Genomic DNA, 24,743 nt, shown 5'->3' on the forward strand with positions numbered 1-24,743 from the left:
GGTTTTAGTGAGGATGGTTTAAAGGAGATCACCCTCTCCCCTTTGTGATTCCCACCTGACATACCCATAGAAGGCATATTCCTCCTTCTTTTCCCTGCTCTCTCCTAAAAAAAAATATTTCACCTAATGTACCATGGTTTTTCATGGTCTGGAATCTATATCAGGGTCAAGGTTTCTGACTTCATTATAATATATATTTAAGAATGAATAAAGATTGCACGTTTATAAGTCAAAGGGGCAGAAAGGTCTGGTACCCACTAACTAATCAATATGTAAGATTCAATCATTTTACACACTCTGGAAAGGATCAAATAGATAGTGACTATAATTTAGTTCACTGATTGTAACAGCTACATCTGTGAAGTTAGAGTCAGTATTCATATACACACACATATATAGACACATACACAAACATATACATATGTACATTTTATATAAATTTAAATAAATGTAAATTAACTGGGAACAGATCTTTGAAGTAGCGCAACTCTTTCCAATATGAACCTTGGCATACAAGTGATGTGACATAAAGCCAGATGTTTTCATTAGAATTAATCCAGTCATCACATTATCTTAATTTTTAAACCTGTACTTAATCAATAAGTACTTAGCTTAGCTTCCATAAACAAAGTAAATGAAACACCTAAGATCACAAACTGAAAATGTTATGCATCTTATTATGGGCCAACTATTTATTTTCACTGGACTCCTCCACTAACTGGCACTATGAGGAGGCATCCAGTGTCTTGGGTTACTACAGAATTTTCCTCACTGCTGAAGTGAGAGGGCTGAAACCATTTACTGAAAAGTTAGAGGGCATTCTAAGAGTCTAGGATGGTCAGTTTCACTTTTTTCTTTTCCTCTGGGAGTTTCACTTTCTGTTATTCAGACTTTAGTGGGTTTCAGGAAGAGAACAGAATGTTTACTAATACTGAAACTTATTTACAAGTTTGCTTCCTAAGCATGTGCAAACTGATTTCAAAGGAACTCAATACAGTAATATTCACATTTCAAAGGTTCCTTTTTAATACCTGAAAACCTTGAAATCTATACTCCATATCTAACACTGAGTATCACAACTTCAGCAAGACTTATTTTTTAAAATTACTTACAACCTAGAAAGACATTAAAAAAAGCCAACTATGCAAATGCAATTTGGTTTCAACATTACCAATAAGGTCAGAAAATGATCATGATGTCCCTATGACACTATGTACCCAATTATTTCACCATCTGGAATCATTGGGCCACTTCAGGTTCTGAAGGCAGCCTTGCTAATCAGTCACTTTATTTGCAAATATGATGCTTCGCTGCTCCAGTATCAACCAGGTCCCACAGGTCATACTTATGAGCTCAAGATGTAATGGTGTTAAGTACTAGGCAGATTTTGAATATATAATTGTTGATTGATTGAATGGGTGGGACCTACATTAAAAGGAAAACACAGGGGGGTTGGGGGAGAGAAGTATTCAAAGACAACAGTCCCAGACAGGCATTTTTCTTGGAGTATTCTTAAGAGGATGGGGAGATTGCTCTTCTCTGTTTAAATTTATCCTATGGAAATCCGTCATTCATTTTGGATATCTGGCCTATTCATCACCTGGCTCATTCACACATGAGTCACCCCCCCTCCCCATTCTAACTTTGCCAGCATGCTAGGGGGACTTGCATTTCAAATGCAGGTGGTGGTGATGACAGGTTAGGGCACTGTGAAACAGAAGGCTTTTAGCCAAAAATTTAGCGTCCCATTGAAATGATAAACTACAAAAGAAGCCTGTGTAACCCATTATTTAAAGGTCCCTAAAAGTGTGAGTTAACAAGATAGACTATTATAGCTGCTCTAGAGTAGCTATGGCCCATCAAATCAATGATCCATAGATTATGAGCATCCCATTCACTTTCAATGCCTTCAGCCTTCCAAATCAATGGTACCTAGGAGAAAGAGGCAAATCCCAGGCTGGGAGTCATCTCCTTGAAAACTTTACAAAGAGAAAGGAAATCATGCCTGCTGCTGGAGTCTCATTTCAATTTCTCGTGAACACAAGTAGGGGGAAAAAGAACAGTCTCCTTTGCCAAGTGGGAGCAAGAGGGGATTTTGAAATGAATATTCATTCCCATGTGAGTTGGGAGAATCACCCTTATATCCTCACTTTGGCACAATCCTGGAAGATGCCATCGTGAGCCAAAGTGGGGTGAGAAAGAAAAGAGAAACCCACAACAGCCCACAAGACCCGACTGCCCGAGACTTATATTTGTTCAAACACACTCTTCAGTCTGGGTTTAAATTTGAGCTTCAGCCCCTTTCTGGGGCCCAAAAATTCACTTCTCTCTCTCTCTGTATCTCCTTCTCCCGCTCCTGACTACAGAACTTTGGGAGAAAAGGCCAAAGAAACCGATCAGAAGGAAGCCCACCTGGAGCCCGCCTTGGGAGCGCCTCGAGGAGCGGGGAACCCAGGCCAGGACGAGCCACCCTCCCGCCCGCCTGGCTTGCCCCCGCCCCGGGGCCCCCTCCCCGGGCCTTAGTTCCCGGGCGTTTACCACACTTCCCCAGTGCCCCGGTTCCAGCCCCCTTTCCCCCAGCCACAACTCAAACTGGACGGAGCCGGGAGGGCCGGCCGAAGAGCGAGGAGAGAGGGAGGGAGGAGGCGAAGGAGGGAAAGGCGGAGGGTGGGGGCGGCTTTCTCCAGCCGGGAAACTCGCCGCGGATCGAAACTGAAGAGCCATTTGCTTGCAGGAGCCTCGGGAGAGCCGCCAAGGCAGTGTCCGGCTGGAGCGACCTCGCCTCTGGGGCAGCTGGGGAGGGCGCCTCGGCTCACCTTTCCCTTCTCCCCCTTATTTTCCCCCTTCAAAAGATGGCGGGCACAGGGAGGAAAAAAAAATTCCCTTCCGTGAGCAAGCGATGGACGAGGCTGGCTCTGTGCGGCCGGCTGGGGATCCCCGCGCTCAAGTCCCGCCAGCTCCCAGGTCGGGAGTGGGGGAGCCTGGGGTACAGAGAGGGCGACTGGCTGGGCGGGGGGGGGGGGGGCAGATCGAGGAGGGGGTAAGAAGGCGCCCCGGGAGGCGGCGGGGGAAGGGGAGGGGGCGACCAAGGAGGCGAGCGATCGCGATGCAGCCGTCCTCCGGGGCTCCTCCTTGGGCGCCCCGATCCGGAGGAGGAGAGGAGGGGAGGTGGAAAACACACACACACACACACAACATACACATACACACAAAGACACACACAGATACACAACCCCAGCCAGACGCAGGGTCCTCGGTTCCCCAAGCTGGCTTTGTTACATTGTTGCAATGCACAAAGGCTGCAGAACCCAGGGAGCGTTTTACTCTTTCCACCAGGCACTGGCCTTTCTGAACAGGCTTCTCCTTCGCCCCCACCTCGCCCCCCCCTTTAGCCCCCCAACACACACCCCGCCAGAAAAGACGGATTGGAGATAGCAACGCAACCGCAGCACCAAACGAATATAAGGGTAAGATTAAATAGATTACTTTGCCCCGGCAGCTTCAGCAACGTTTGCCTTATAGTCCCTCCGGTTGCTCTTCTTTTTATCCTCGGCAAGGCAGCATAATAGATGCGCTAGAGCTATGTAGGGCTCATGCGCTGCCGCGCATGGCCTGGCGGGAGTCGTAGTTTGGAGCCGGACCCCGCGCCGGGGCAGCTAAAGGGAGGCCGAGACCCGTCAAACTACATGTCCCAGCTGAGCCGGCGCCGCCTTTTTCTCTCCCCCGCCCTCCCCCCACCAACCCCCACCCCGCCCCCCCTTCCTCCGACCAGGGGGGAATAGGGGAACGGTAGGGGGGTTACCCCCAGGTCAGAGTGTGAGTCGGGCATTTAACCTGGCCCCTGGCCCTAGGCTCATGGCAAGTGGGCTAGGGCTCGGGGACTCGAGGGTGGGGTGCTGGAGGCAGCCGTGGCGGTGGGCCCTGGGGGAACCCACTAAAGGAGAGGATCGCGCCTTGAGAAAATCCCGGCTTCCCCTTGGTGTTCTCTCTTCCCTCCTTCTCCTAAGGTAAAATGAGCCTGGGACCCCTCTCAAAGTGTTAGTAGAAATCTCGAGCTGGGGAACTCGTCCCCATCCCGCCCAGCCCCTAAACCCCCCAACCTGGAGCCCTGTTCTTGTTCCTACAGACGCTGCTCGGAGGGGCTAGGGTGGAGAGAGAGGCGCCCAGCGGCCCTTTTTTGTTGCGTGAGTGAGTGAGTGAGGGAGAGAGGGAGAGAGAGTGTCTGTGCGTGTACGTGAGAGGGGAGAGAGAGAGAGCGTGTGTGCGTGTGTGTGTGTGTGTTGGTTCCAGGCATTTCCATTCCACTTTCAGGCCCCCTCTCTCTTGGATTCAGAGTCGAATCTACAAACTGGAAACCACATACCCAAAGACTCACATTTTTTCTCCCCTAAGTCGCCGAGACAACACGCCCCCTGGGCTGTGGGCAGCTGCGGTGAGCTGGCTGGGAAAGTTGGCGTTGTTTGTGAATTTCCTGCCACCGCGGTGAGGACTGAGAGGAAGCGCGGGAGGAGAGGAGGGGAGAAAACTGGGCGGCTGGGGCAGCTAGCGTAAGATCCCCCAGGACTGGAGCCAGTAACTATTGCCCCGCAGGTGAAGCCCAAATAACCCTTGAACTTCAGCATAAAACAGCTGGGTGAATCATTGAGGGATGCACATACCTGTAGAGGCCGCCAGTGTTTATAAACAAACATGTGTTCATTAACATATTAATTTGGTAACCTCGTAGGAGAGAAGAGGCTTCCCAAACCAAAGAATCCACCACTCACCTGTGAGTCCTCCTACCCCTGGAAATGTATCTGAAATGTATCCTACTCCATCCTCCATCCTTGGCACTGGGGGATGGGGAGTTAACACTAGATAATGTTTAACAGAGGATGCACTTTATCTGTCTAATGAAGGGGTTGGACTGGCTCTGACAGTGTATGTTCTAGCATTCCATATTCCAGATCTGATATTCTGTGTTCTGATTTTCCATGTTATAAAGCCCCTTTCAGTTCTAATAATCTAGAATTCTACATTATCTCTGATTTTAAGAGGTAGCTTTTTAACTAAAATGAATTTTTTCATATAAACTTATATTAGTCAGGACTCAGTGCCCTGGTTTGATTGATGAGGGAGGAGGAAGGTTTGTCCACCTTTCTATGCTTAGGGAAATTACATACTGTAAAAGAGCTGGAAGTCAGGTGTCCCTGCTCTGCCACAAAGCAGCAGTGTGACCACCAAACATCCTTGGACCTCAGTTTCTTCCACTAGAGCAGGGGTGGCCTTAAGGTGGAAGGTTCCCCACTCCTGCTCTAGAGAGTGACAGGGTTGGATTAGAAAGTCTCTAAGGTCCTTTCCCGCTATAATATTCTGTGTTCTTTTGGACTATTTTTAACCATCCTATCAGTGACTACTAGTCTTCAAGAGTTCCTTGAAAATGGAAACCCTTTCATATGAGTAATCCATAAAGGTCTTTCTGCAATGAGATGAAATAATGCATATTGTTACATAGGTAGGAAGAAGACACTAGAGCTAGGATTTGAACCCAGGTCCACTAAATTCCATATCCATCACTCTGTGCATGTCATGATCCCTTTCCTGACTACTTTTGTCTGACTTGACTGTAGCAAAATAATGTGGAGACAGTCAGTTACTAGCAGTATAGCTAGTCCACACTGCTGACAAATCATTTGCCATTGTAAAACTCATTCCTTGAAATTCAAACACTGCTGCATGGTCAATAGATCCCAAACAGAAGTAGCATTTCCCATAGAGGTTCTTGCCATACAATACACAAAACATGACACTTTCTAATAAATTATCTGAGGGTAACTATGGCTTCCAGAGCCAAAATCAGTAACAGGCAAGGTAGGCACCTAATGAAGGTACTGTGCACAAAGGAGCAAAATAAGGGATGCTCTTAAATTTGGCTTTTAATGTACATTTTTTTAATTTAAAAAAAAGCCTCCTCTCCCTGATAGGCATTTTGAGAAGTCATTTCACGTGATACAGTAAAAGCTAACACAAACAGCAACACAACGAGAGGTACTTCTCAAACCTTGCCTACAACATACAAGTTCCTTGTCTCAGCTCTGGTGACCTCAGTCCTATACAAAAGCTGGACCAACCCACAGAAAGAGGGTGCTTTAAAATAAGGAACATAAGTCTTCTCTTGCAACCTTCCTGTTCTATTCACTCCAAAAGTGCCCAACTGACCACCATTCTTAAGGTTAGATCTCAGTTCTAATCTTTCAATTCTTCATGCCTGGGGGAGTCTCTAGAGAACATATCTATATAATTAATGCAATGGAACATTTTTTTCAGGCAATATTTCTTGATTTCTCTTTGAAAAGTCCCAAAAAATAGAAAATAGGACTGTCCTAACATTGCCCAAATCATCATTCACAAAGATCATTAAAATGCACTGAAAGAGTGGAGAGAGCCCAGAGGTTGGGGTCAGAGCTAGGTTCAGATTCCAGGTGTAGTCACTTATTCTCTGAATGAACTTGGGAAGGTGGTGTGGTTAACAGTATAAATAGCACTGACTTTGGAGTGAGAGCACCTGGGTTCACCATGAATTACTGACCTCTCTGGGCCTCAGTTTCTTCATTTATAAAATGTGGATATCAGACTAGAAGGCCTCACAGGTTCCTTCCATTTTTAGATCTGTGGTCCAAGGATGATAACTTCATTTTTCTAAGTCTGTTTCCTCATATAAAATGAGGGAATTGGACTGGATGATCTTTCAGGTCTCCTCCAGCTCATGTAGGTAACATTCTATCATTTTTCTGAAATGTCACTACTTCTCAGCAGTTTAGATCATAAGATAGTTGAAAGTAGGGTCAATGTTCTTTCATTTCCATTTTATTCTATAGTACAATAACCTCTGTGTAAATGCTTATTAAGACAACCTAAAATTATCCCTCTGAAATCAATTCAATCATGTCCATCCAAACTTTCTACCAGTTGCTAATCAACCGACTCTTAGCTGATTGGCCTCTTTTGTCTTTCACAATCTCACCATACATATTCTGCTCCAATCAAGAAATCAACTTAACATCACACACATAACTACTGCTGTATCCCACTTCCATATTCAGTCTAGAGACTCTAGACAATTCTCCTATTTCTCTGTCATATTATCTTCAGTCCCTCTCTCCAAAACTCAGTTTAAGACTCACCTCCATGAAACCTTCCTAACTCTACCTGACTAATCACCCCCAATCATTCCTGTGCATTTTCCTTTATATTGGTTAACTTGAAAAAGTTTGGGAGACAAAGATCTGACCAAATAAATTCAGAGAGGAGGAGGAGAGAGGAAAGAGAAGGAAAGAAAGTAAAGAACCACAAAATAAAATGCATGTCGTAATTTAATAATTTCTCTTCTGCCTAATGCTCCTTACTCAAACTCCAAGTGACCCATGGTGTTCTTGGAGCTTGATTGGTTTTTAAAGATAAAGCTATCAGATCTTTCTTTCCCATACCTTTGATGAAGAGACGATTTCCTATTCTATCTTCCTCTTTCTCCTTTGTGTCCCCCCCAAAAATATCAAAGATTGAATTCTAGAGAATTTACTACTTAAACATTCCTCCAGATTCAGAATCCAAAAAAAAAAAAAAAAGAAAAGAAAAACCCAGACAACCCCTGTTTTGGCAATTCGTAACTGCCCGTCTCCCTCCTAAACAATTGGCTGTCTCCACTCTCTTACCCACAAGCCTGGACTTCCTGAAACTGATCAGCTCCATAAAGCAGAAGGCAGCTTTATTCCACCTTAGCAGGAAGTCACTTCTGAAAATCGAAAGCATGAAGTAGTCTGTGTGTGAAGGAAACATGGATTTTTACAAAGGCATTCTCTGTCCAGTAATTAGAGGCACTAATTTGGAATTTGTCATCATTGCAGTGTGGTCCAGGAATGAAATTTACCTATCAATCAAAAAGGAGGCCCCTTTAGCTAATTAATAAATATTAATAAAGTGCTAAGGGGGCTTGTTTAACCTAAGTGACTAAATTGTTGAAACCCTTTTAGGTGGAAACATACAATCTAACTTGTGCTGGATGTTGTAACTTAGTTTCCCTATATTATATTTGTATAATGTGCTTAATGGACCTAAACTAAAGCCCCAGGAAAATGGCCCAAGTTGAGCTGGGGTGTTGTCTTCTGGGGAAGGGCATGCTATTTCTTTCCTAGCAGAACTGGAAGGAGTGCCGGGGGTGGGGGGGAGGGGATGAGCTATAAGTCACTGAAGCCCATGTTCCTGTTTCATGGAAGGAACATTGCACTAGAGAAGAAAGGAGAACCCCAAAGAAAGTGAACGTGTCATTCTATGTAAGTAATAAAAAAAGCTCAACAAGTGGTTGGCCTCCTATAAAGGCCAAAATAGAGGCCTTCAAGCAAATACTATATAGTTATTTGTGAGGAATATTGCACTGGTCTTTCTCTTACAAATACGGGTTGGACTAGATGGTCTCTGCAGTCCTATCCAACTCAGAAATTCTAGAATCCTTGCCGTTCCACCTAGAGGAATGCAGAAAGAGTTCTTTAAGACAGACATACTGTCCCATCATGTTGGTAAAGTTGATAAAAAAAGAATAATGACAAATGTTGGAGGGGCTGTGCATTAATGCAGTATTGGTGGAGATATAAATCAATTCAGTCATTCTGGAAAGTATTTGGAACCACAGCCAAAAAGTTAAGAAACTGTATACCTTTTTAACCTGTCAATAGAACTATTCAGCCTATACCCCAAAGAGATCAAAGAAAGGAAAAAGGTCCATCTGTACAAAAATATTTATAACAGCTCATTTTGTAGCAGGAAACAAAGAATGCCTATCAGTTGGGTAATGGCTTAAAAAGTTATGGTATTTGAATACTATCCAAATGGAATACTATTATGACATAATAAATGATGAAAAGTACGGTTTCAGAGAAACCTGAGAAGACATGTAGAAGGGATATAGAACCAGGAACACAATCTTTATTAGAACAGCATTGTAAAGATAAAGAATTTTGAAAGACTTAGGAACTCTGATCGCTGCAGTAAATAATCATCATTCCAAGAGGACTGAAGAAGCACACTGCCCAGCTCCTGACAGAGATGTTGGGTGATATGCTCGACATGCAGAATGAGACATACATCTTTAGACATAGCTGGTGTGGGAATTTGTTTTCCTTGACCATGCATATAGGTTTCAAGAGTTTTTTTCTTTTCCTTTTTTTCCATTGCAGGGAGGTGGGAGGGAGAGAAAAATAAATGTTTGTTAATTTTAAAAAATAACATCACTATTCTCTGTGATATTTTGTATAAGGAGATCAGAGAATCAGTTGAGAAAGATGCCTAGAGGACATTGGAGAAACCAATGCCACTTGAGCTGCCATAGAGGACAGTATAGGAATGAGATCAGCAGGAAATGTCAGTGGAGACTAGCACAAAAGATCTCCTATATGAAGGACTGTAATTGGCCTTGAAGAAAAATATCATCCTAGGATCTTTTGAATCTTGTGGGGGGAGGGGATGTTCTGTAAGTTATTTGTGGATTTTTTTCCTCTTTTCCTTTGAGACAGTGGGATTATCATCCTTCCAGTTGGGAAACTAATGTCAGATGTCACTCTTCTGGGATATCCAACAGAGAGATAACCCCAGGTGGAAGCTGCAGCCAAATGAAGTGGGAAATTCTTCCCTCCCAACATAATTTAGGTTGTTCTTGCTATGGGTGGCCCCTTTGCAAGGAGCCAGTAACTATTGTATTAATTACAAATCATCTTTGTCAACTAGAAGGTCCAGCAGAACACTTATTAGTTAATACTTTGCCATTTGTTAATTCTCTTCCAAAATTAATGCTGACTTTGAACCTACTTAAATTCATAATTTGTTGTGATTGGAAAGAATCCTAGTGATCACTTAGAGATAATCAACAGTCTCATTTTACATGTGAGGAAAAGGAGCCCCAGACTGGCAGATTGACTTGCCCAAGGTCACAGAGTAACAGAACTCCAATATGATATAAACTTCCTAACAGTTAGAGTTGGCTCAATAGGCAATGAATTCTCCACCTCTGGAGGTAGATGATCATATGTTATGGATTATGAAGCAGATATTCCTCTCCAATGATGGATAAGATTAAATGAACCCTGTGGGCCTTCATAATGTTGAGATTTTCTGATTCTGTGTCAGTTGAAGTGTACAACTTGAATAGTGTCAAAGGATGGGTACAATTGGAACCAAATGGAATTAATCTTGAAAGCAATAAAATGATTTATTTTAATTCTCTAAGTCATATATTGCTCATTTAAACTCTACTTTTTCCATATTGTTAAGGTTTGATTATAGTACCAAAAGGAATTTTTATGAGAAATAGTATTAAAGCAATATTGCTAGCATACTATTTAGAATTTCATTTGAAGAAGCCATTTTTATGATGTAGTAATACAAAAGTCATCTTTGCAAATAAGTGTTTATTGATTGACTAGACAATTAACTGAATGAATATTGGAGACTCTTGGGGAGCGAGCATTTTTGTGATTTTGCAGATGGAAAATATGACAAACTAATGGGCCAAAGATAAATGAATCAGCTGAGTAACAGACAAGGATTCTAGTAGTTCCAAACATCAAACCTTAGCATAAACTATTACCCTTAATTATGTTGGGCTAGAGGTATAAGTAGGAATTCTTTCATCTGGTATAAAAAGAGTTTGTGGTACGGAGAGATAAATGATAGAATTATGAAGGACATATTTACAAAGGTCAAGGGGATCTGGGGAGTGTTCCATAGTATCAGGAGATTGGGCAGCCTGTCTCCCCAAAAGTCTAACCCATGTCGCCACAGGGACTGGAGAAAAAGGAGGGTCCTGGGAGATGGACAACATGGCAGTGAGTCTTGAGTGGTAGTGGCCTGGCTCATGCCAGTTGGCACAATTCAGAAGACAACCATGAGGCATGGTGACCACTGCAAGGAGGAAGCATTCCAATCTCAAGGCAGAAAACACCTTCCACAGGTGTCTGAACTCTGGGGGAAAGCTTCAGCTTTTCTGTCCTACTTACTACTATGTGAGAAGCCAGTGCTCAGATGGGCCAAAATCTTAAAAGAACACTGTGTGTGTGTGTGTGTATATACATATATATGTGTGTATATGTATAAAATTTATTTAAGTATAAAAAGGCTAAATCCATTGCAGTGAATCATTCATGATGTTCCTTTATGTCCACCTTTAAATAAACATGTATGGGAATACACTGAACTTCCTTACACATCTATGCTGTTTTCTATCATGTTTTGAGCATCCTTGGCCAGACAAGCATGACCTAATGGAAGAAAAATGAACTCAGTGTCAGAATATTCATGTTTGAATTCTGGTCCTACCAAAATCCTAACTGCATTACTTTGGTAAGTCACTTACCTTGTCAGGCTTTTACTGTGAAAAAATAAGGGGGGGAGGGGGCAGTTAGACTCCCTGAGTTCATTCCATCTCTGACATTCTATAATTCCAAGATAATGTTTCAAGTTCTTTTGTTAAATTAGAATTTTGTTACATTGATTATCATTTGAAATAAAGAAATCGTTGAGTAGAACTTGGAAAATCTCTTTGCTACAATGATTTTCTTTTTAATGGTATTTGACTTGGAATTAAAAGTGTGTGGGCATATTGGGTATAGTAGCAAGCAGAATGCTCCTTTTCCTAATTGGCATAATGAGAAGGAATCAATGCAAATGAGTTTTTGCAAATCAAATCACATTTTAAATGCACTAAGGGAGCTCAAAGAAGAGAGGAAATATGTGGCAAATCTTTTGTAACGGGAGTAGCTGTGTGACCTTAGGGAAGTCACTCAACTTTTCTGTACTTGAGTTTCCTCATCTATAAAATCAGGGAGGTTGTGATGATTTCTAAGCTCCCTTCTAGCTCTAACCTTTTGTGTATTCTATTACTAATCACCTCGTAATATGTCTCTCCTATGTATTCCAGATTTCCCTGTAGCCTATGATTCTATGAGACAGTATGGTAGAGCAGAGAGAGACAAAGCTAGGTTCAGAGTCAGGAAGCCTGGGCTTCCTCCCACCTCTGACACATACTGGCTATGTGACCCTGGGCAAGTCACCACTCAGTGCCCTTAGCAACTCTCCTAGACTACTTAAATAGCACAGAAGGTGTTGACTTGCATTGGTAGAAGGAATGTCCTCATCTGAAAGTTCTCTAACCCAATAAAATTACAGGTCCAATATCCATACTTATGAATATATATGTATATATATGTGTGCATATATGTATATGTGTACACACACATACATATACACGTGTATAAAGATATCTGTCTGTCTGTCTATCTATCTATCTTTCTATCTTTCCTTCCTTCCCAATGGTTCCAAGAGCATTGCAGGTTTCCAGAAAATACTACAATTAACCTACAGGATTCATTACTAGTTTTGATGCGCTTATAGAAGGGAACTTCGTGATGAAAACAGATTATGTAGATTGCTGAAACTTTATTACACATTTGGTTCTAGTGTGAATGATTTAGGGATCAAAGGCAAGAACATGTAAGCAAGTACTAGGGTCAGAGATCTAGCATCTGCCCACTGCCTCCTTTTTCTACCCTCATGGTAAAATAGGCCAAAAATAGCCTGTATTGTAGGGGGCTTGGTAGCCATTTATTTTCCAGTCAGAGAAGGAGAAGGGGCCTCTTCCTGGAAATTATTGTCTAGGGTCCCAGAATTTCTCACTCTGCTACATAATTTTTGTTAGAGAGAAGGGCAATTCTTCACGTTGCCTTAAATCATTCAAAGTATTGGTATACCAGTAGACAAAAAAAAAGTAGGAATAGATCATGTACAAATACACAGTGAACACTTAGCTGTTAAGTTTGGTCTTGATATGCCTTTTGTTTTCCTTCTGTATTTTTATCCTCAGCATTGGTGTGTGTGTGTGTGTGTGTGTGTGTGTGTGTGTGTGTGTGTGTGTGTGTGTGTGTGTGTGTGTGTGTACACATGTATTATGTATATGTATGTGTCTATATATGCACATATATCATCTATGTGTATGTTTGTAGTGCATTTGCAATATACATGCATGTATTATTTATTTTTTGACATGTATGTTCATTCCAAACAGCCTAATTTATGACAATGTACCATTTCTAGAATGGAAAAAATAAGAGTGATTAATTGTAAAATTGTTTATTTTTAGACCTAGATGGTACCTTAGAAATCTTCTTATAAATCTCCCTTCAGATGCAGGAATACTTCAGTAGCCTCCCTGACAGATAGCAATTTCTGGAAAATTTTTGGTGAGTGATAGGGACAACACTCCTGAGGCAGCTCATTTCATTGTTGGACAGCTCTCACTTGTTGGGAATTTCCTCCTTATATTGAGCTAGAATCTGCTGCTCTGGAAATTCTGTCCCACTGGTCCTAGTGATACCCTCTTGGCCCACAAAGGCCTGTTCCTTCTTCCCAAGGAACTTATGAGGCTTCAACCAAATCAGATTACTTGCTTTTACCACCTCCCTACCTTGTCAAGACTGGTCATGATCCACAGTTCAAGAAACACAGAAGTGGTCACAAGTGAAAAACATTTCAAAAGCCCTTGGTAGGAATAGTCTTCCCTCACGTCTAAATGTTGCTGTCCCTCTCATGCTTCAAAGCCCAGCTCCAGTACCAATTCTTTTATGAAACCTTTCCTGACTCCTGCTTCCCACCCATCATGCTTCCATTCTCCCCTTCTCTAAACTGTCATAAGACTTTGTGTATCTCCAATGAACTAATATTTTATTTTCTATTCTATTTATTTATACATATCTCTTTTGTCTCCTACTAGACTGTAAGCCCCTTGGAGGCAGGGACCACATTTTATTTGTCCTTGAATCCATCTCAATACATTGCACACATTTAATTGTAGATATTTAATACAAATTTGTCTAATTAACAAATTGTCCGCATGACAACTATTTTGTGTTCCCTTTTCTCCTTTCTCCCTCCCCCCTTTCTCTTCTCCATGGGAAATATCTCTAGTTGTCCTTCAGTCATTCCAAATAGGATACCTTTTTTTCCTTTCAGATGCCTCATCATGTTTTAATTTGTCCCTTCTTGAGTTTGCATTGCTTATATTAAGTGGGAAATGACGTTCTCCTGTGATAATTTCTGTTTTAAGCCTTCCTGGTTCTCTTCAGCCTCTATGTCACCAAAATCTGAAGGGGCAATTTCAGTGGCAGCTCCATCAGTGGTATTCCACTGGAGACATTAGTCATTTCTCCACTTTGATATTTTTCCAGGATACTTGGGTTAATGTAGGGTACTCAGAGATCTTTAATTGAGAGAAAAATCTAGATTTAAAAATTTTAAGTCTTGTTTTTTTCTACTCTTGCCCAATGTAGAGTTAGAAAAAGGACCTTCAGATCTTATAATCATAGATGTAGATCAGCCCCCTCATTTTCAAGATGAAGAACTGAAACTTTAGGCATCTAAGTAACTTGTCCAAGGCCACACAGGAAATAAGTGCCAGAGGTAGGATTTGAACCCAGATTCTCAAAGCTCAGAACCAATGTTCTTCCCATCATAGCACACTGCTGCCTGTTGACTAAGGACATCCTGTTCAACACCAAGTAAGCATATCTCAGTTGTTGTCATGAGTGGATCCACTTCTACAAAGACCTGTGAGAACACATGGGATGAAAGGAGTTTTAGAGACCATGGCAACCTAAGGGGAGTTGGGGGGGAGGGGAGCATGTGTAGTTGAAGGCTAAGGGAAGTAGGCCAGGAAGTAGATTCAAGAATGAAATTGATTAGGAATTTGAAATACTCCCCAGAGTCAGAATCCTTTCCCTTTGGAGATGAGAAGATTAAAGAGTGTTTATGACAAAAGGAGAGGGAGTATTTTTACCAAGTATAGAAACTATGCCAAATGTATTCAGAGCTTCAAATCAAACATGAGCCTTTTTGGCATTTTTGACATTCCTTACTCCAGGGAAATGAAATTTCTCATTTCCAAGAAAAAAAGTGATGGGATGCTAGATCCATCAAGTACCAGGTGTGGATGTGGTCATTTTCACATTGTGTAAGACTTTGGTAGGGGCAAAGGGCAGGAAGAAGAAAAAGAGAAATGGTTAAATGAGTTCTTTTTAAAAATAACTAATAAATCTGACACTTGGTTTCAAAATGTACTATTCACAAGTAAAAGATGGGGTGGCATGGTTAGACTAATTTGCTTGAAAAAGATGGGAGTATTTCTATGGGTTGCAAGCTTAATAATGAGTTAATAGCGTGCTAGGAGAGCATTAAAAAAAAAACAAACACCCTGATGGGGTCTTAGGCTACTACACTAAGAGAAGCCCAGCTTCCAAGAAGAAAAGGGAGATAGCAATGCTACCCTCTGCCCTAGGCAGACGTCATCTACAACACTGGGTCCACTTCTGAGTGCTGCATTTTAGGAAGGATGTTGAGATGTAGGAGAGTTTCTGGAAGAGGCCAACCAGGATGGTGAAGGGCCTCAAGTTTATGCGTATGAAGATCAACTGGAAGAATTATAGATGGTTAGCCTGGAGAAGAGGAAACTAAAAGGAACATGATCATTATTTTTTAAAATATGCGAAGGGCTGTTTTGTAGAAGAGAAATTAATTTGTTCTGCTTGGTCTCAAAGGACAAACGTAGGAACATTGTGTAGACATTGCAAAGAGACTAATTGAGATTTAGAAACTTCTGGACAACCAGTGCTCTCAAAGTAGAGTGAACTGTCTTGGGACAGGGTGTATTCCCCCTGTGGGAAGTCTTTAAGCAAAGGTTGGAAGACTACTTGTTAGGTGAGGGTAGAGGGGGTACTTTTAAAGTATCAGTTGGACTGTATCATCCCTGAGGTCCTTTTCAACCCTACAATTTTTAGAAAGATATTTGAAAGTGCCAAAGTAGGTAGGAACAACTTGGTTCACTTGATTTCTCTTAAAGAGATACATTTTTAACAAAAAATACATTTCTAAATGCACAGTATAGCTAAAAAGAAAAATAAATTAAGCAAAACCATATCTGATTGTGTATACAATATTCTCTTTTCATAATGCATTATCCTACCTCTCCAAAGAAAGGGGAAAAGTGCTTTTTTATCTTTGAATGATTTTTCTGGTTCTGCTTACTCTGCATCAATTCATACAAATCTTCCCTTATTTTTCTGAACTCCCCAAATCCATCCTTTCCTACAACACAGTTTGTTGTTGTTCAGTCGTGCCAGTGAGTGATGTCTGACTCTTTGTGACCCTATTTGGTGTTTTCTTGTCAAAGATTTTGGAGTGGTTTGCCATTTCCTTCTCCAGCTCATTTTACAGATGAGAAAATGAGGCCAATAGGTAGGGTTAGGTGACTTGTCCAGGGTCACACAGCTAGTTAGTGTTCGAGGCCACATTTGAACTCAGGTCTTCCTGATATTAGGCCCGGTGCTCTACTTAGTGCACCACCTCGCTATCCCTTTTGTTTATGGTCATTTACCACATGTAATTTGTTCAACCATTCCCCAGTGGATGGCTTTCCTTCGTGCCTACCAGGCCCTTCTCACTTTGGATCATGGAATAAAGTAAACCTACCATTTATATCCTTGGCAGCAAGATCACAGCTAATGAATGAATAATTCCATTCATTACACGCACCAATAGGGCTGCTTTGCTAAACATTAAACAAAACTGTTAGTTTTAAAATGTGCAAAAATCCCAAGCAAGTAGATTCTGTGAATTCCAAAATAAGGGGACTCAGGGTTTAGCCTTATGCTAGGAAGAGAAGACATATGCCAAGCACCTTTGGCCAAGGAGTCTGCAGTGTATGTGGAAAAAACAGACTCAACAACTGGCTAAAAACCACTTACTATAACTAGACTTCAAAGTAGAACACGTCAAAAACCTACAGCAGGAACTTAGATCATACAGCCACATGGAAATCAGAGGGAACCTAAAATTAAGGCAAGTAGTCTTCAATATTATTGAACTTTAGAGTTATAAAGAACCTCAAAGATAAGTAACTAGTAACATGAACATTGGTGGTGCAATGAACAGAGTGTTGGACTTAGAATCTGAAAGATTGGGGTTCTAATCCTGCCACAGACATTGATTAACTGTGTGACTTGGGCAAGCCACTTCAGCATTCTCAGTCTCAGTTCCCTCATCTGTTAAAAGGGCATAATAAGAGCATCCACCTCCTAGGATTGTTGTGAAGATCAGATGAGATAACATATGTAAAGTGCTTTGCAAACCTTAAAGTAAATGCTAGCTATTATTATCATAACTCCCATTCCATAGCATTTTAACTTCATCCTGTGAGGTATTGTCCTTGACACCTAAGTGGCACAGTAGTTAGAGAACTGGGTCTGGAGTCAGGAAGATTTGAATTCAAAACCAACTTCAGACACTTACTAGCTATGTGTCCCTGGGCAAGTTGCTTAACTCCTGTTTGCCTCAGTTTCCTCAACTGAAAAGGGAAGACAGTAACACCCACCTCCCAAGGTTGTTGTGAGGATCAAATGAGATAATATTTGTATAGCAATTAGTATAATAGCTGGCATCTGGTAGGCACTAATAAATAAATGCTTGTTTCCTTCCCTTCCTGCCTGTATTCGGTCCTCCAGGATTATTTGTGGAAATTAATTGGAAGCTAGTGAATTCCAGAAACTGTTTTTGTGATGGTCAGATGAAGTAATAATTGTAAAGTGCTTAGCAGAGTGCCTGGCATGTAGGAGGTGCTATATAAATGGTAGTGATGATGATGATGATGATGATGATGATGATGATGATGATGATGATGATGATGTGGTAGTTGTAGACAGGCGTCATTATCCTCATTTTACTGTGGAAACTGTATCTCAAAGAGCTTAAATGGGTTTCCCATGGTTTCATAGCTAATGAGTAAAAAAGTACAACTATGAACTCTGGCATCTCTTGACTCCGTGTCTTGCCTTTTTTCCATAATATCACTATTATTCCTCTCCAGACAGAACTGCACTACAGACCATCTTCCTGTCTACTTGATACACATGAGGAAACTGAGAGGAGCGTTAAGGCCTTTTTCACGTTATCCAACTAGTCAGTACAGAGCCCACCCCAAGGATCCTCTTTCCCCCCATCCAGTGACCTTTCCCCTAGACTGCTGAAAAGCAGTAGGCTGCGCCAAGTAGAACATCAGTGTACTTCCAAAAACCTTCCTTCAGTTCCACTCACTGAGCCAACCCCTTAGAAAAAGGGAGAGAGGATCCATCACCAGCACAAATGGACTGTGAGCCTTACAAAGGTGAACAAACAAAGGTGAATTCCTTTCATCTATTCCCTCCCCAAGCAAAGGAAAAGATGGACACTGAAAGGTACTAAGTGTCAGATTGCATCTTCTGAAACAAAATAAAGAATACTTCTTGCCCAGAAATAGAGAGTCAAAAGCATGAGTATGTTTTTAGCAAGCTCTAGTTTTGAGGGCCAAAAATAAAGCTATACCATTATCTACAAGCCATTTGCCCAATCAGCCACCAAAGACCTCTGTAGCCTAGAGTGATGGCTTGAGGTCTAAAAACCATCTGACAAGGTCCCAAATGCCCCAACTGACTTCACCCTTCATCATACGACAACAGGCTTTGCCTGCAGGCATAATTTTTTCCTGAACCAGGAAGCTGAAAGCCTATGTCCCAGGTGCCTTTATCTAGTATCAGTTCCCTTCATGACTGATGAATCTGGCTTATTCCCCAGAGAAAGGAATAATATAAACAGATATTCCCAGCATAAGAGGTAAGAAAGAAGTAAGAAGAGGTAAGAAACATGACCTTTCAGTGTAACTGAAATTCTCATGTGCTTTTGGCTCAAATGTTCTAGTACCCCTTTATTCTCCCTACTAAATCCCACACTTATACCCATTTGTCTTACATTCAAAAAACTACTCTAAATCTATATGATTCCTTTTAACCAGGTGCCCATTTATCCAATTAATATCTCATTAATTAGAGGTGCCCATTTATCCAATTAATATCTTATTAATAATAATATCTTATTAATTAATTAATATCTTACCATGGCAGCCTCACATGGGAGAAAGAGATCCCACATCTAGGTCAGAATTACTTGAATTCAATCCCACCTCTGACATATATTGGTTATATGACCTTGGGTAATCATGTAACTGTGCAAGTTTCTTCCCTATGCCAGTGAAAATGAAGGTCCAGTCCAAAACATTTTTAAAAAATAACAAACCATTACTAGCTCATTTAGCACTGGTTTGCAGCCTGGCTCACCACGCAGTCTAGGAAACTAGATGGTATGGTGGATAGATCCTTGTGCCTGAATTCAGGAAGACCTGAGTTCAAATCCTGTCTCAGAAGTTTACTAGCTATATGAGCCTACGCACTTCATCTCTGTTGGCTTTGGTTTCCTCAATTGTAAAATTGGGATAATAAGAGCACCTACCTCCCAAGGTTGTTGTGAGGATCAAATGAGATATTTGTCAAGTGATTAGAGCAATGCCTAACACATACCAAGTACTTAATAAATCAATGCTTCTTTCCTTCCTGCCCATACTAGATACTCCTGGATTATTTGTGGAGCCACTGAATTCAGTAGACTGTTCCTCAATTCTATGCCTCTGCCATTGTAGAAAAGACTTAGGAGGAAAGTGAAGGAAAGTGGGTGGAAGACAAGTCATCACGGATTCTCCCACTCTAGACGGATCATCATATCTCAGATTTCTCTCATGACTTGGGCATTGGGGAAAAAAAATCTTAAATCTGAGACACAATTGGTTTTACATTAGTCTTTCTGCCTACATTTTTAAATTTTGGAAGTATTTTACCTGCATTATTGGTTTTAAATGCCAAGGGCAGTGAATATTAACTCACCTTTATAGATTGCCCTTGGCAGTCCTTAAACTCCTTTCATCACAGCTCTGTGAGGTCAGTAACCCCAGGATTGTTATTATTGTTATTATTTCCATTTTACAGATAAGGAGTTTAATATTTTGAGACAGAAGTGACTCTCCAGGGTCACACAGTTAGAGGGTCTCCTGGCCCTATCTCCAGTTCTCTGGGCATTGTAACATGCTACCTTTTTATATAAATGTATGCATCTGTATTATGAATTCTCTTGACTGAATTAATTACTGAGAATAAATCAATGACATCTTTAGTTTGGAGAAAAGAATTTCAGTCTAAATTTCCTAGAGGAAGGTAACCTTGGGTAAAATTTGGCATTGATGGAAAAGTCAAGGTTTTAATGGTAAATTTGATTTTATGATTGCCATTTAATTAGGAACTAGAACATGTATAGAAAGGCATGTAACCCACTTAAGACCTGCCTCAAAAGATGTTCCTTAGCCAAAGTGAAACTATAATCATGTTTGAAACCTGGTTATTGGAACTTACCATTTTTAGATGCTATGGGACTATTAACCGACTGTTCTTTTGAGCCTAACTCCAGGTATGGGTATCAGGAAAGGTGATCTGAGCCTCCAATATATGATGCCAGTAAGCTGATGAGATGCTGGTGTGAACTGCATAAGGTGATCTCAAGGGAAGGGTGGGAGAGCAGCTGTTCAGCATTCAATGAGGTGGGATTCTCCTGACTCAATTTCCCCACTGACACCTGGCAGACTTTAAGCCTGACTGAATGCAAGTGGATAATCTAATCCTGCCTGGAATTGATATGAAGTTGGGTGATATTGTATCCCTGCAATGTCTTTACTATTGGTGGCAATTTCCTATAGTCAAAAGGTTTGTAAGCTTAATACCAGATCTATTCAATTATAGATTATGGGTAGGGGAACATCCAAGGTTATCTAAAATTAAGCTATTAGGCATAAGACTTTAGACCAACAACAATAATTTAGGGTCCTTTAATTCTTAGTAATACTGTGGAGACAATTAGGTCAAGAACTTGTGAAGTTAGCAACATAAATATTATTTGTGTCTCAGTTGGTTAATGTTTAAAAAAAAAATTTCTTTTGTGGTCCATATTGTAAATGCTTTAAAAAGAAGTATTACCTGACCAAAAGTTGGAATTGCTTTATCTGTTATAAACTGTGTTAAAAATAAATAATAAAAAAATATAATAATGAATTGTCCCTCTATCTCTCTCTCACTCTCATATTCAATCTTTTGCCAAGGCCTGTCGATTTTCCCTTCATATCATTTTTCATTTATACTGCCTTCTGTTCTTTGTACCACTACCCTGGTACAGGCCCTCCTCACCACATGACTGGACTATTGCCATAGACTGCTTTCTGATCTCCCTTCCACAATTATCCTTCTCCTAATCATCCTCCACGCAGCTATCAAAGTGATCTTCCTAAAGCATATGTCTGATCATGTCAACCACCCCTCCCCCCACACACACACACTCAATAAACTCCAGTGGTTCCCTATTACTTCCAGGATTAAATATAAAATTCTCTAGCATTCAAAGTCCTTTACAACCTGACCCTCTCCTGCTTCCAGTGACCCCTCTCTCCTTGCTTTTCCTTGAAGAAGACACTCCATCTCCTGACTAGAAGTATTTTCACCAGGCTGACCCTCATGATTAGAATGTTTTCCCTGATTATCCTGGATCCTCTGGCTTCTTTCTAGAAGAAGCCTTTCCTGATCCCCTTTAATATTAGAGCCTTTTCACTGTTGATTATTTCCAATTTACCTTGTGTATGTTTTTTTGTATATAATGTTCACAGCCCTATTAGGCTGAGCGTCTTGAGAGCAGGGGCTGCCAAATAGTATTTTTTCTAATTGTATACAAAGACAAATTTTAACATTAATTTGAAAATTTTTAGTTCCAAATTTTTCCCCACTCTGTAAGATGCAATTTGATGTTATATATATATATATGTATATATATATATACATATGCGATCATATAAAACACAGTTCCCTATTAGCCATATTGTGAAAGAAGAAACAGACCAAAAGAAAAAAAATCCATGAAAAAAATAAAGTGAAAATGATTTGCTTCAACCTGCATTTAGACTCTTGTCAGTTCTTTCTCTGGATGTGAATAACAATTTTTCTCATGAGATCTTAAGAATTGTCTTGAATCATTGTTTTGCTAGGAATAGCTAAGTCATTCATAGCTGACCATTGTACAATGTTGTTGTTACTATGTACAGTGTTCTGGTTCTGCTCATTTCACTTTGCATCGGGTCATGTAAATCTTTCCAGTTTATTTTTTCTGAAATCTGCCTGCTCATAATTTCTTATAGCACAATAATATTCTATTACATTCATATACTTGTTCAGCCATTCCCCCATTGATGGACGTTCTCTCAATTTCCTGCTATAAATATTTTTGTACAAGTAGGTCCTTTTTCCCTTTTCCTTTGATCTTTTTGGCATACAGACCTAGAAGTAGTATTGCTGGATCAAAGGGTATGTACAATTTGATTGCCTTTTGGGCATGATTTCAAATTGTTCTCCAGAATGGTTGGATCAGTTCACAACTCCATCAATAATACATGAGGGCCCCAATTTTCCCACATCCCCTCCAACATTTGTCATTTTCCTTTTCTGTTATATTAGCCAATCTGATAGGTGTGAGATGGTCCCTCAAAATTGTTTTGATTAACATTTCTGTAATCAATAGTGATTTAGAGCATTTTTTCAAATAACTATAGATAGCCTTGATTTCATCTGGAAACTGCCTGTTCATATCTTTTGATCTTTTATCAACTGGGGAAGATTTGTATTCTTAAAAATTTGACTCAGTTCTCTATATATTTGAGAAATGAAACCTTTACCAGAGACATTTGCAATAAAAACTGTTTCCCAGCTTTCTTCTTTCCTTCTAATCTTGCTTGCACTGGTTTTGTGTAAAAACTTTTAAATTTGATAAAATCAAAATTATCCACTTTACATTTTGTAATTCTCTCTATCTCTTGCTTGGTCATAAATTCTTCCTTTATCCATAGATCTAACAGGTAAACTATACCTTGCTTTTCTAATTTGCTTATGGTGTCAGTTTTATGTCTAAATCATGTACCCATTTTGACCTTATTTTGGTATACAATGCATAGATATTGGTCTATACCAGTTTTTCCAGCAGTTTTTGTTAAATAGTGCCTTCTTATCCCTGAAGCTGGGATCTTTGGGTTTATCAAACAGTAGATTACTAGGTTATTTACTACTGTCTTGTATACCTAGTCTAGTCTACTGTTCCACCATTCTGTTTCTTAGACAGTATTAGATAGTTTTGATGGTTACCACTTTATAATATAGTTTGAGATCTGGTATGATTAGTCTTCCTTCACATTTTTTTTTTTACTAGTTTGCTTGAAATTCTTGACCTTTTGTTTTTCCAGATGAACTTTGTTACCATTTTTGTAGCTCTATAAAATAATTTTTGGTAGTTTGATTCATGGCATAGAATAAGTAAATTAATTTAGGGAGAATTGAAATTTTTATTATATTGACTCAGCCTATCCATGAGCAGTCCATATTTTTCTAATTGTTTAGATCTGATTTCATTTGTGTGAAAAGTGCTTTGTAATTGTATTCATATAGTTCCTGGATTTATCTTGGCAGGTAGACTCCCAAGTATTTTATATTGTTTCCAGTTATTTTAAATGGAATTTCTCTTTCTGTCCCTTCATGCTGGGCTGCGTTGGTTATATACAGAAATGCTGATTATTTATGTGGGTTTATTTTATATCCTGCAACTTTGCTAAAGTTGCTAATTATTTCAACTAGTTTTTTAAGTTAATTCTCTAGTATTCTCTAATTATACTATCATATCATCTGCGAAGAGTGATAGCTTTGTTTCCTCATTGCCAGTCCAGTTCCTTCAGTTTCCTTTTTCTTCTCATCACTATAGATAAGGTTTCTAGTACAATATTGAATAATTGTGGTGATAATGGGCATCCTTGCTTCACCTCTGATCTTACTGGGAAGGCTTCTAGTTTATGCCCATTGCTGATAGTTTTAGATAGATACTATTTATCATTTTAAGTAAAGTTCCATTTATTTCTATGCTCTCTAGTATTTTAAATAGAAATGGGTGCTCTATTCTATCAAAAATATTTTTTGCACCTGTTGAGACAATCATATGATTTTTATTGGTTTTGTTACTGATATGGTCAGTTATGCTGATAAGTTTTCCTAATATTGAATCAGCCCAAGCAGGGACTGTCTTCTACCTTTCTTTGTATCCATGGTGCCTGACACAAAATAGGCACTCAATAAATGCTTGTTGACTGACTAAGGCTCCAGGTTGGGATCATATAGTTCCACGGAACCCAGTTCAATTAAACGAATACTGTGTAGTAGTAGAGTGCTAACTTAGGAATCACAAAACCAAGGTTCAAATCCTAGGTCTGCTGATATTCATTTGTGACTTTGGACCATCATTTCACCTCTTTATGTATAAAATGAGGAAATTGAACTAGATAACTTCTAATGTACTTTTTTACTCTAAATCTCTGATGCTATGAGAAACCAAGAACAAAGAGAAAGCTATCAAGAGGCAATGATTAGGGAGGCAATCTTTTCTGGGCATACTGGAAAACTGAATCTTAATTATGATAACCAACCCATCATAGCCTTAAACTCTTTTCAGTGCCCATACTATAATGTTTGCATACTGCATTAGGAAGCCTAAATCCACGAGGCTGCTCTGAAGGCTGTATTGTTATCTCAGTCACTGCAGGTATAACTGCAGCTACACACAGGCTCATAGCTGTTCTCCAGCTGCTTAAACAAGCATCTCGTAATTGGCATGTGGTTTGCATAGGGAAAGTCTGTCCTTTACAAGGCATGAAATACTGAATCCCTTATAATCACAAAGAAAAG

At 40.2% G+C, this 24,743-nt stretch overlaps 1 protein-coding gene across 10 annotated transcripts in view; it reads right to left on the minus strand.

Moving 5' to 3' along the window:
• The window catches only part of BRD3 (bromodomain containing 3), an 89,208-nt gene that overhangs the window by 45,655 nt on the left and 18,810 nt on the right, over positions 1 to 24,743 (minus strand). For 2 of the 10 annotated variants that reach the window (XM_072632897.1, XM_072632895.1), the window contains exon 1: positions 4,376 to 4,599. The exons of 1 other annotated variant lie outside the window; for it this stretch is intronic. The gene's annotated coding sequence lies outside the window, so the exon portion shown is untranslated. Of the gene's footprint in view, positions 1 to 3,407; positions 3,625 to 4,375; positions 4,600 to 24,743 lie in introns of those variants that run through there. 7 more of the 10 variants (XM_072632902.1, XM_072632893.1, XM_072632892.1 and 4 more) reach the window with 7 other exon arrangements.

This window comes from Notamacropus eugenii, chromosome 1 (assembly GCF_028372415.1).
Source record: "Notamacropus eugenii isolate mMacEug1 chromosome 1, mMacEug1.pri_v2, whole genome shotgun sequence".
NCBI lineage: Eukaryota > Metazoa > Chordata > Mammalia > Diprotodontia > Macropodidae > Notamacropus > Notamacropus eugenii.